This window comes from Aquarana catesbeiana, linkage group LG04 (assembly GCF_042186555.1).
Source record: "Aquarana catesbeiana isolate 2022-GZ linkage group LG04, ASM4218655v1, whole genome shotgun sequence".
In the NCBI taxonomy this organism is placed as follows: domain Eukaryota; kingdom Metazoa; phylum Chordata; class Amphibia; order Anura; family Ranidae; genus Aquarana; species Aquarana catesbeiana.
In genome coordinates, this window is record NC_133327.1 from 3,606,177 (window position 1) to 3,619,675 (window position 13,499).

Here is a 13,499-nt window from a genome sequence, read left to right on the forward strand (position 1 = left end):
CAGTGGGAGGAATAGTGTCCTATTGTTGGTGTCTGTGGGAAGAATATTGCCACATCATTGGTATCAGTGTGAGAAATAGTGCTTCATTATTGGTGTCAATAAGAGGAGGAATAGTGGACCATCATTGGCGTCAGTGGCAAGAATAGTGACCCTTTGTCGGTGTCAGTGGGGAAAGAGTGCCCCATCATTGCTATAAGTGTGAGGAATTTTGCCCAGTTGTTGGTGTCAATGGGAAGATTTGTGCCCCACTGTTGGTTTTAGTGGAAGGAATTGTGCCTCATTGTTGGAGTCAGTGTAAGAAATAAAGTCATGTGGGCCAGGCAAAGGCAAAAATTGGCCCACATCCAGCCATGGGCCATGGTTTGGAGACCACCGAATTAAATTACTGTGAAATGCTAGTTTTCTTGAATAGGAAATGTTATTGCAGAACCTTTACGACTTCTCTTCTGTAGACACTTACAGTAGATAGGCTCATTACTGTAAGTCATTGTTATGTGCGAGGGTTTACCTTTACTAGTATCAAATGGTTAGTCTCAGAGTTGCATTGTCACCAATCCAACAAAACATAGCGCAATGATGGAAATCACCCATACTGAGTTACCAAGTAGTTAAAACACAACTAAAAAAATTAACGGCTGCCTATCATTGCTCTGGACCAGCTTACTGATGGTGACAACCTTGGACTATGCCTTAAGAATGTGTGTCAGCACAGCCCCACGTGGTCTTCTTTAGGGAAGCATATGACAGGGTGACAAACAATGCAGGAGACAAGGACAAAGCATTGTAACCCTATAACAGGACATGCCTGCACAAGGAAATTCATGGTGGGATCACCAGTGATTTTAAAATATTGAAAAACTGCTTTTGAAATGCTAGATTTTAGTGATTGAGCTTATATCTAAATTAGCACAATCTGGTACCATCTCCTCCCTTAAAACCTTTTGGCAATGTAGTCATTCCTTAACTCCAAGCAATAAATTGGGCACTTACCATTAACATTTAACTCTAAACTGGATGCTTTGTAGAAGATAGGTACAGAGTCATTTAGTAATGTACATCTATAGGGCTTCCATTTAAAACATCATATACATGATATGGTACACTTGTTATATCTTTATAAAAAATGACTATACAAGATGCTGGTGGTGACTCTCAGAATCCTTTTGATGAATTACCTGAATGTATCCCTCCAATCTGAAGACTCCATTCAGCTTTTAGAATTTAGGTCTGAAAATTACATATTATGTGTAATAAGTATAACATGATACATAAAAACATGTATGTACATTTACATGTTGTACACCAGATTCCCTGCCCTCACTTCTATAAATAGAGACGGACGTACTGATATTTATAGAAATGGGGAGAGCTGGTGGTGAGGAGCAGGTGAGGAGCAGGTGAGGAGCCGGCACTCTGCGGACACCGATCTGATATAATTATGGTTCCATGTCCTCTTCTGAGAGATTGTGTGATTACAGGGATTGTGTGTGATAATTACAGGATCTGATTCCTTGGTGACCCCAAGATCTGTGACTGAATGTGAATAGGTCAGGATTCGGGGAAATCAAATTAATGGCTACATAGTCCCATTTGTTCTGTGGCATGTCTGCTGTTAAATATAAGGGAAGGGAAGGAAAATACACTTGTGTACTGGTAATTATATATATTTACCTTGTGATTAGTTCCTCTGTATGAGTAGTGATCAGCTTCTGATTCCTTCCAGCAATAAGAATTATTACATCCTTATGGTGCTGATGTTCACAATGTGTTTACTATCTGAAAACCCCAGGAGATCTCTCCAGAGAGATGTACACAGGTTTTTTTTTAATGAAATGTTTTAGTGAACATTTTTGATGTTACAGAACCAAAATACAGGTTTTTGGCATCAGAAAATCAGGCTGCAGCAGTTCAAAGTCTCTCAACTCAGAAACCAGGCAGTACATGTATTTTTGTAGTTAATTTGGTAATTTAACTTTGGTAGGGTGGGAGTGAGCCTTGGGATACTCCCAAGTCCCAACTAACAGAAAAAATATAATGGAGGAAAACTGTAACTGTATCCTCTTGTATTCCATGTTTAGTGAACTACAACTCAGGGGATCCCATTGCAAAGGTAAGCTTGAGTCAGCAAATAGGAGTGAGCTCTCCCAAAAAGGTGATGAAGGACAGTGTTTGGGATCTTGTAGGCTTGTATTCACTATGCCCTGTGTACTTCAATGCTTTCCTGCAGTGCCATCCAGCCCCATGCACTGGACACCTGCAGGTTAGATCCTCTGTAGACTTCCTGCACTTCTCTTTAGGAACTTTGGACGTGGGTCCCCTAGATCTAGCTAGAGCTGGGACACAGATAGGTTTCTTCTAAGCAGCAGCTATCAGCCCAGAGTCCCTCAACATTCACGTTGGGTCTTCTCCCATAGGAACAAGGACGCTGCTGTTCTAGGCCATAGCCTATTTATTCACACCCTAGTCCCCTACAGGCCATTTTTCCTGCCAGGGATTGCTAAGGCTGTATGAGTATGCAAGTGAGGGTCTGCTTCTTCCACCCACTAAATTCTGGAACCTTCCATAAATCAGGGGAAAGCAGCTGAGCCTGCAACTAGCAGAACCCAGAACTGCCAAAAATCAAACCTTGCTCCACTGGCCACAGAGGAGCCAAACTAAAGTTGCTTAAAGCTGTCAGCAACCTAGCTAGGAGGGTGCTAAACATGGACAAGCATGTAAGGGTCATCGGCACTACCGGGAGTTTCCCGGTGGGCCGCTGGCTCGGAGGGCCGGTTTCAGTGACAGACAGCCTGATGAAATAATAGGTGCACGGCTCGCACAGCCATTATTTTGAATTCTAATAATGGGCATATAAATGGAAACTGTGATGATTTTGGTTATCTGAATGTTTTGTATATAATAATGTTGGCAAATAAAATAAAATTGAAGGTCCTAACAGCCACACACGTAGTATGTGTCAGTGAAAAAAGGGAAAATATTGACATGCTAAATAAATGAAAACTGAAGGCCATAAATGTAGTATACATTGTGCGTAGCAGCAAAAATGGGGATAACCACATCCTAAATAAAGTAAATTCAAGAGTTTAATAGTGGTGCATGTACTGTGGCAAAGCATAAGAATAATAGATTAGATAATAACATCCCATCTCTTCCAACAACCCCGTCCCCCCTCCCCACCCCCTCCCCTTTCCAAGCAAATGTTTCCACCAGCAAACCTCCAGTAGAAAAACAGCAAAACCCCACATAAGCTGTCATAATCTCATGGAAACTCTGCATCCAATTAGACCCAAGCTTCCCTGCAACACCAGGAGTTCATAGTGGGGGAAACACTAGTCCTTTGCTGGATTCCCTCTAGTGTTTAATATCAAGGTAGCAGTTACCTGATTACTTTATGGACATTGTTGTATAAGGAAACAGCTAACAGGACTAATTTGTAGGCCAATGATACAAAAACAGTACCCAACACCCCCTTACATTTACCCAGAGTTTAAAAAATACAGTCCTTTCCATTTACATTGACATACTGTATAACCAGAACATACATACAATTCAAAATCAGAATACTTAGCAGCTATATTGTAGGTCCTTGAGATGACTGTTTGGGAAAGCAATCAACAATGTAGGTTGTAGGATCATTTGCAGCAGAGGGAGATGGACTAGATGGATCCTCAAGAGCTGAGGTATTTCCTGGAGGCAAATATCCCTCCAATGATGATTCTACTGAAATTGTACCCGTTAATTCTTTGGCAATAAGGAGTCTGTAACCACATCATACTTTGGGCAGTCAGGAAAGGTTTGTTGCTTTACATGATACAGACTTGTTTGCCTTTTTTAATTCCAGTTTATTACCAAAGGAATGCTTGGGATTCTGGATCAAGACTCTATCTCGTGGCCTTAACAGCAATAGTCTTACTGTGTCCTTATTAGTCAAGTTCTGGTGCTTTACACAAATTGTTTGATCTTAGTAAGGTGTTGACAACATTTTCTAAACCATTGGTCTATTATTCTTTCGACCACAGTCCCTAGATTTACTAACAGCAAGTAGATGGGTAACCTCCCATGTCTACCAAACAACATAAAGAAAGGTGCATGCCCCATTACCCCATGGATTATATGATTGTAGGCCCAAACAAAATCTCCCATATACAGAAACCCATGTTTCTAATTTTCTTGTGCTAAGTATAGTAGATAAAGCTCTGTTGAATCATTCACAAACTCAATTCCCATGGTGATGGTAAGGGGTAGTATGAGATTTTGACATGCCATTGATGCAACATAACTCAGAGAATGCCCGTGACTCTACATTGGGGCCTTGATATGATAATACTTATTTAGAGCAACCAAACAGATAAACTGCACCATAATAAAAGTTTGACTGTAGTAAGAGCTGTAATTTCTCAAATTGGTAAAAAAGTAGCAAATTAGAAATGTGGCCAGAAAAAAGGTTCATAATGATGCTCTCAGAGCAACTGTTTCTACCATAAATAAGTCCATAGTTAATAACTCAAAGAGTTCTCCAATACTCCAGTAGTTCTCCAGTATGAATGAATGAAAGACTTGTATAGCGCTGCAAATGTGAACTGAATCGCCTCAAGGCGCTTATCTGTCCTGTGTCGTCCAGCTCCTTAGAAGAGGTAGGTCTTAAGTTTTTTTCTGAAGGCCTGATGGTTTTCTTCCAAGCGGATGTTAGTTATAGTATGTGGAGAAGTATGTTCAGCTTTTCTATTATTAACAGCACAATTTCGATATAGCTGACAGGCCTTATGAAACCAGGTGGAGTGGCCTGGGCAGTAAAAGTATTTCCTAACTAACATTTTTTTGTGTTCAATGTTAAAATGTCCCCCTACCTGAAGCAAGATTTGGCAGATTCCTAACCTCGTATTTTGAGGAATTACCATCTGGCAAATGTCACACAGTTCACCTAGAATTTTTCCCATCTATAGAGAAGTCCATCCCAGATTTCCATTTCATCCTATTCTCAGGGTAATAGCCGAGCAGTCAATGAAGGCCGGGCATGGTTTTTAACAAGAATTCTATGAGCTGGTGGATATCAGGATCTTGTCTTGGTAGGGTACCCATTCCTTTTGAGTGTTTATTTCAGGGGTGGATAACTGTAAATAGGTCCTTTTTATTCCAAAAGTTGGAATTGGTTCAAGGCCCCTTACCTGGGATGGAACTATTTTGTCCCCTTCCAGATGTTGATCAATATCCCCTGGGGCTGTGCGTAGGGACACTGTGACAGAGCATCAACATTGGTGTTTGCATGCCCTGGTTTGTAATGAATGATATAGTGGTCTAGGTTGAAGGAGCCAACTAAGCCACCCAACATTATTCAAGGGCACCCAATTTAGCGGTTCCCAAACAGGCCAATTGATTATTGTTGACAGTTTAAATGTCTGCTTGGCCACCTAGTAAGAATTCAGCAATTTTTTGGGTTACAGCCCAAAAAATATTTTCTTATTGAACAGGAGCTAAAATTAGCTGAGTTGTGCTTGTAACCTGAACTGTAGCTGAACGTCTTTCTTTGTTGCTGCTGTATTATTCTTCTGCAGTGTGGATAATGTTAAACTGAATATTCATTGATTCAAAAGTGCAGCAGCCATCTTTAAGGAGACTGCTTTTTCCTATGCTCATTTATGGAGTTTCTCCAGTGAAAGGAGCAGCCATCTTGGCTGGGCCTGGGTTGAGTGATAAGCTGATGCAACAGAGAATGGAGAAGTGGTCTGCAGGCTACTGGGGAATGCAGTACCTACAGTAGTAAAGCCATGGCTCTGGGAGGATGAGAGGGGCTACAACTTCCAGAAGGCTGAGGAGACCAGGGACAGCGGCAACCATTTCCTGTGCTGAGCAGCTAAGAGAGAGCACCACAAGGTTGCAATGAGGGGAGGACAGTGGTGTTTGGCCAGAGTTTGTTAGAGCTATCTGATGCTGTGCTGCCCAGGAGAAGAGTGCTGATCAGAGACTGCTGCTGCAATTTTACCCTGTGCAATGTTACACGTGAGGGGACCTGGATCCTGAGAGCCTTCACTGGGGATCAGCTCTTTGTTTGCTGGACCATAACCATCAGCAGGGCCCTGGCTATCAGGAGTGGACCACTGGCTACTGCTGCTAGGCACTAGCTTGCAAGGTAGGACCCTTTTGCAAACCTACGTGTAAACACCTGGAGTTTTGAGAGTGCCTACTGTGGCAAGTGGGGTTGCCTTAACCCTTCTTTATTTGGGAACAATCCAGTGCCACTTTGATTTACAAAGACTGTACTAGAGAGCACTCCAACCACTTCTAAGGAAGAAAAAGAGGGACTGTCTCAGCAGGATTGAAAGAGAGACATCACAGCAACTCCTATCCCTGTCTGACTTGAACTTGACTTTTACAGAATCAAAGCACAAATTCAGAGACCCAGAAGAGGGTGCCCTGGGAACTGGTAAGAGGCTAACATCATACATGTTAATCTTTTGTTTACTGGGAACTGTTGTGCTTTCTTCAAGGGCCCAAACTTTGCTGGCCAAAGTCTTTTTTTTTCTTTTTCATCATTTACTGACCAATGTAACAAAACAAGCACTACTATAGTAAGTTAGGACTGTCTTTATAAACTGTTGCTAGGTAAATGCATCCTAGTTCTATTAATTACTGTTAGTCAGATTTCTGCAGGTGTCTACCCATATCTCGTAGAATAACATTATTGTCTTATTGATCATTTGTATAAGTACACTCGCTAATCCTTTCTTATTTTAGGCTATGATTGTCCTAATAAATTCTTTGAATACCTCAGGGTGTGTTGGTAAGTGCTGGGTGAGCAAGGTGTGTCATATTCAGGTGTGCAAAGAAATCACAAAAACAATCCAGTGACTTCTTCTGGGGTAGCACTACATGTTCAATCTTCTACTGGCTTTCAACTTTATCTTGCTCCTGAGTGAGCACAGCTCCTAACCTCAGTGAACTACCTTCTGTATACAGTCAGAAAGGCCTAAGGCAGTCAGCATATGCCAAAATTGGTGCTGTTACTAGTTTCTCATTGAAAAATGCAAAATGCTTGCTTTTGAGCAGTTTGTCAATAGGACACAATGGAAGAGAAAGTTTAACCTTTTAAAGCACTGGGCTGTCTACAAAGCCAACATCTATTATATCAGCCATTCTCAACCAGGGTTCCATTGAACCCTTGGGTTCCTCCAGAGGTTGCTAGGGGTTCCTTGAGCTGTGGCTGATGAACCACCTATTTGATGATATCTACAGAGTTCAAGGTTCAACACCACTTAGCAAAGCCAGCAGCATGACACCAAATATCTTTGTAGCTGTCTTTAAGGGTAGAATTCTGAACACCACTTTAAGAGGGACATTCTTCCTATTGACCACCAATGTAAGGAGCATTGTTCCTATTGAGCCCTGATGATTTTGTTTTAGGAAGGGTTCCTCGAGACATGAAAATTATTTTTGGGGTTCCTCTAGGGCAGTGGTTCTCAACCTTCCCAGTGCTGTGACCCCTTGATAACATTTCCAAAGTTGTGGGGAAGCCTAACAGAAATTTTTTTTTCGTAGCGTGGGTTTTCAGCACACAAGACAAGACAAGTAATTTGCACCCCTAACCCACAGACATTTAGCGCTGCCCGAGTCCCTTACACTCGTACAGTATAAAAAAAAACCCTTATGGTAAATTTTAGGATGTACCACTCTCTTTGCCTTTTATCTCTCTCTAATTTCCTGTTTTTTTCCCATCGCTCTCTCTAACTGTCTTTCTTATTCTTTCTCTTATTCTTTGTCTCCCTCTTTTCCTCTCCCTTCCATGTATTCTCTATTTTTATTCCTTCTCTTACTCCTTTGTTGGGGGAGGTGATAGGATGAGTGGCAGTGCTAGTGGGGGGTGGGATCAGTGGCAGTGCTGGGGGGAGTTCTGATCAGCCAACTTAGGTGCTCTTGATCAAGGTCATCTGCTGATCCGAAAAAAGTAGTGCGGAATTTAATGAAAACTATAATCACAGGTAGTGTTACTCACTGTGTCTCCGACTTTGTGGTGTCTCGCAGCAGTGACACCTATGCCGAAATCAGGAGATAGGGTCTCCTCCAGCCCCTCCCACTTCACATTCCTCACCAGTCAGCTGGCCTCTAGTCTCTGCCCCCCAGCCATGCCATGAACTGAATGGGCGGCTGTGAAAAGACTGGCAGAGCGATGCAGGCTTCAGGAACAGCCCAGGATTTGGTTACCCCCTGGCAGATCATTATTCGACCCCCGAGGGGGTCCCAACCCCCAGGTTGAGAACCACTGCTCTAGGGTTAAAAGGTTGAGAAAGCCTGTATTGATAAATAATAGCCCACCGACCCAAAAAGGAGTGCAGTTCTGATACAATTTTCGGTGTTGGCTAACACTGACCTGTATGAATTTTTGTAGGTTGTAAGGAGATCTCTTTGGCTCAAATGATATGCCCCAGATAATTGGTCTGTTTTGAGTCAAATTACATTTGCTGGGCTTTAGTTTGAATCTAATCAGTGTTACCTGGGAAAAAAAAGTATCTACATGATGAAGATGATTCCCAATCTTCATTAAACCACTTCAAACCCAGACACTTTCACTCCCTTCCTGTCCAGACCAATTTTCAGCTTTCCATGTTGTCTCACTTTGAATGACAATTGTGCGATCATGCAACACTGACAATTTTTATCATTTTTTTTCACACATATAGAGCTTTCTTTTGGTTGTAGTTAACCACTTCAGCCCTGGAAGATTTGGCAGCTCAATGACCAGAGCATTTTATGCGATACGGCACTGCGTCGCTTTAACTGACAATTGCGCAGTCGTGCGATGTTGCACCCAAACAAAATTGACGTCCTTTTTTTCCCACAAACAGAGAGTTCTTTTGGTGGTATTTGATCATCTCAGTGGTTTTTATTTTTTGCGCTATAAACAAAAAAGAGCGACAATTTTGAAAAAAAAAACACAATATTTTGTACTTTTTGCTATAATAAATATCTACAATTTTTTTTTTTTAAAAGCAGATTTTTTTCTCAGTTTAGGCCGATATGTATTCTTCTACATATTTTTGGTAATAAAAATTGTTATACTGATTGGTTTGCACAAAAGTTATAGCGTCTACAAAATAGGAGAAGGATTTATGGCATTTTTATTCATTTTATTTTTACTAGTAATGGCAGCGATCTGCGATTTTTATCATGACTGCGACATTATGGCGGACACATCGAACACTTTTGATACATTTTTGAGACAATTGACAATTATACAGCGATCAGTGCTATAAAAATTCACTGATTACTGTAGAAATGTCACTGGCAGGTAAGGGGTTAACACTAGGGGGCGATCAAGGGGTTAACTGTGTTCCCTTAGTTTGTGTTCTAACTGTAGGGGACTGACTAGAGGAAATTACAGATCGTGGTTCTTAGCTATTAGGAACTCACGATATGTCTCTCCTCACAGAACAGAACAGGGATTTGTGTTTTTTACACACACGTCCCTGTTCTGCCTCTTGTGTCCGCGATCGCTCGTGGCCGGTAGTCAACGCGATCATCAGCCATGAGCATCTGCACCCCCGCAGTGAAACGGGCGCGTGCGCGCGCCTGCTATCCCGCTTAAAGGAGCCAACGTACAGCTACGACGGCTCTCGGGATCGTGCCGACCTGCCGCAGTATAATGACGGCGGCTGGTCGGCAAGCGGTTAATCACCATAAAACTAGTGGATCTATCAACCTTGGTTTAAAAATGTCACTCTCCCAGGGCACAAGGAAATATCATAAAATTGTTAAAACAAAATACAATGGCAGCTGCTATAAAAAATAAAATGTGAAACTCATATGCTCTAAAATAAACAGTCATGGATATCATATAGCATTAGCAGCGCTTCCTGGAAAAAACACCCAGTGTGTCTCCAATAATTGTGTTAAACACCAATAAAAGTCCAAACAGATTAAAATCCAAAGAAACACCATTCTTAGACCAGTGTCCAGAAACAATCCTCGGGTCCTGTCACCACACCTCGTGAGCCCTCTCCCTTAGGTATTAGACTCACCAAAAGGATTATGTTCATAAGCCTGTAATAAATCCATTCCTGGATCCGGGACCATCTTTGATCTAGGTAGCACTCATGACTGTGGGGGGAGGGCAGGGTAATTGCTCTGCTCTTACACCCTATAAATGTAAAGAGCCGCACTGTGTGGCCACGCGATCTGACGAAGTGATGACGAAACCGGGTAGGGCGTGACCATGCGGCTATCGTAGGGGCAAGCAGGTGAAGTCTCTACCCAGGTAACACTGCACATCGAGACATCCGTGGAGCGGTGAGATACAGACACACCAGGCGCACCGTATTACTCCAAAGACATGCTGGTAGGTTATTTGGATCCTGTCTAAATTGTCCCTAGTATGTATGAATGTGAGTTAGGGACCTTAGATTGTAAGCTCCTTGAGGGTAGGGACTGATGTGAATGTACAATGTATATGTAAAGCGCTGCGTAAATTGATGGCGCTATATAAGTACCTGAAATAAATAAAAGTAAATAAATTATGTTGCATGCTTTTTATCATTATTTTGTTTGTAAGTGTACATCTGTAAGGGGGTACTGGTTTTAAATAAACATTTTTTGAGACGGTATCATGCTATGTGCACTATATCTTTTGTCATGTTCGTTTATGACAGGGTTTTTATGTAATAAAATAAATGTAATAAATATTTTTCTATTTTTCTAAAACACTTGTATTTTTTCAAAAAGTTCGCCCTTAAGGTCACTTTTTTGTACCAGGGGGAACTCACTTTTATATACGGTGGCAACAACAAATGGAGTTTTATCTTCATAATGGTTCTCCTTTAAGAATATAACCAATAGGGTAGCAAATACCCATCCCCCCTTTTGAACCATTATCATTCGTTAAAAGTTTTTTTTATAAATATATGTGCTCCCTGTTGGGGTCCTTATTGAAGCATCCCCACAGGGAACGTAACATATAAATAATTTATTGGTCAATGAATGTCTTTTTGTGGTATTAATACTGTATATTTGATTAATGTTTGGTTATTCTCTGTGACTGTGAACTGAATATAGTCAGGACTTTCAAGGCAAAGAATGGGATGCTCTAATGGCAGGCTTCTCCAAAGACTACACTAAAAAATCTTCCTCCCAAGCGGAAATGTCCTCACTACTTTTTCAATTGGGTAAAATCGTTGATAAAAAAGTAGCTCGTTTTTGGCAGTTTCGATCAATATAAAAGATCAATCAAAGAGGACATTAATCCTTTCGGCTTACGCACACAAATTTTCCCCCTTTTGGATGAGGTGGATTCCACCTTTAAATCAAAATGGGGAAAAAAATCTTCAACAATGTACAAAAAATATGACGATTCTTCTAAGTAATAAATATAAAAGACGCATTAGTATATTTGATAGAGAGATCGAAACTATCTATGCCAAATTACTCCCATTCAAAGATTTGACTATTTTTAAAGAACATGAGCAAAAGATTAAGATTCATTTAGACCAACTAACACAAAAAATTCTGGCGTGATAAGAGAGCATTTCAGGAAGGTAAAGCTTATAAATGGCATCAAACTGACCGCCCACAACGCTATCAAAACAGCGGTTCTGGACGTTTATCTAAAGATTCAGGGTCAAATTCATCTTTAAATTCTTCTGTTTATTCTTCCTCCCAAAGCAGGCATAGAAATTGGAAGCCCCAGAAAACTCAACGTTCACCATTGGGTGATGATTCTTCAATACACAAGAAATCTTTCATCAATTATACTCAAACACAATAACAATCCATTCTCTCTTCTTTGGGAGCTATAAGTAAAGGTAATTCACGTGGTGCTAATTCTGTTTGTTCTCTTGGTGCTTCAGGTGGTAGCTCTACTATGTCCACACCTCCAGGTGACAACACTATTCTAAAAACATCCAAATATTGATAAAGATTTCTTCTTACACCAGATGGACGAAACTCCTCACAACACTTATGCCGCGTACACACGAGCGGACTTTACGGCAGACTTTGCCCAGCGGACGGGATTTCGTCGAACAATTCGATCGTGTGTGGGCTCCAGCGGACTTTGTTTTCTCAAAAGTTGGACGGACTTATGCCGCGTACACACGAGCGGACTTTACGGCAGACTTTGCTCGGCGGACTTTTCGACAGACTTTATGACGGACTTTCTGAATGAACGGACTTGCCTACACACAATCCACCAAAGTCCGTCAAATTCGTACGTGATGATGTACGACCGGACTAAAACAAGGAAGTTCATAGCCAGTAGCCAATAGCTGCCCTAGCGTGGCTTTTTGTCCATCGAACTAGCATACAGACGAGCGGACTTTTCGACTGGACTCGATTTCGACGGATTGATTTAAAACATGTTTCAAATCTAAATCTGTCCAACTTTTGAGAAAACAAAGTCTGCTGGAGCCCACACACGATCGAATTGTCTGACGAAATCCAGTCCGCCGGGCAAAGTCTGCCGTAAAGTCTGCTCGTGTGTACGCTGCACTAGATTTGAAACATGTTTTAAATCAATCCGCCGAAATCGAGTCCGATCGAAAAGTCTGCTCGTCTGTATGCTAGTTCGACGGACAAAAAGCCACACTAGGGCAGCTATTGGCTACTGGCTATGAACTTCCTTGTTTTAGTCCGGTCGTACGTCATCAAGTACGAATTCAACGGACTTTGGTGGATTGTGTGTAGGCAAGTCCATTCATTCAGAAAGTCCGTCGTAATGTCTGTCGAAAGTTCGCCGAGCAAAGTCTGCCGTAAAGTCCGCTCGTGTGTACGCGGCATTAGATACACTACCCCTTTCAACTTCAGATACTTTTTCATTCACTACACTTGATATCATCAATCTTTCTAATCACAGACTTACCACAATTGAAGAAAATGTACTGGTAAAGGGCCTCAACTTTTGCCCAGATACCAATATGAACATTTTTGATACAATTAAAGATTTAAACTTGTTTGCGAGAAAACTGCACTTCAAGAGTTTATACTCTAAGGAGGCAGAACATATTAAACAAGATCCACAAAACTCTGATGAGGCTCTCGATGACTTGCTAACTTTGTTGGAGGAACAAGACCCCAGCGATCTTATTGATAGCAAATTGAAACTTTATTAAATGAACATATTGATAAAACTACCTCAATATCTCAAATACCCAAATTTAAAAGGAAATCAGACACATTCCCTTCCTTCTCAGGCAACCCTAATCTAGCAGCCTTTGTGGCATATACCACGGCGGAAATACATAAATTAAAGACACATTCCTCTGCGAAAAACCTCTCTAATAGTTTTAATCTAATCAAGGGAATCAAACTAATTAAATTAATTAATTAAATTAATCAAATTAATCAAATTTAATCTAATCATTTGCAATCGCTAAAAAGTGAGCACTCATTGACTATTAAATCCTCTGATAAAGGGGGGGGAAATTGTCATCATGACTAACGAACAATATAAAATCATTCGCAAAAAAATTATTTCTAACAAATCTTGGTACAAACCTGTCTCAAAAAATACCATTGAG

The 13,499-nt window shown here is 41.1% G+C and overlaps 1 protein-coding gene across 1 annotated transcript in view; it reads right to left on the reverse strand.

Annotated features, from left to right (window-relative positions):
- LOC141139009 (extracellular calcium-sensing receptor-like) overlaps positions 1–13,499 on the reverse strand; it is a 75,620-nt gene that overhangs the window by 553 nt on the left and 61,568 nt on the right. The window lies entirely within an intron of this gene.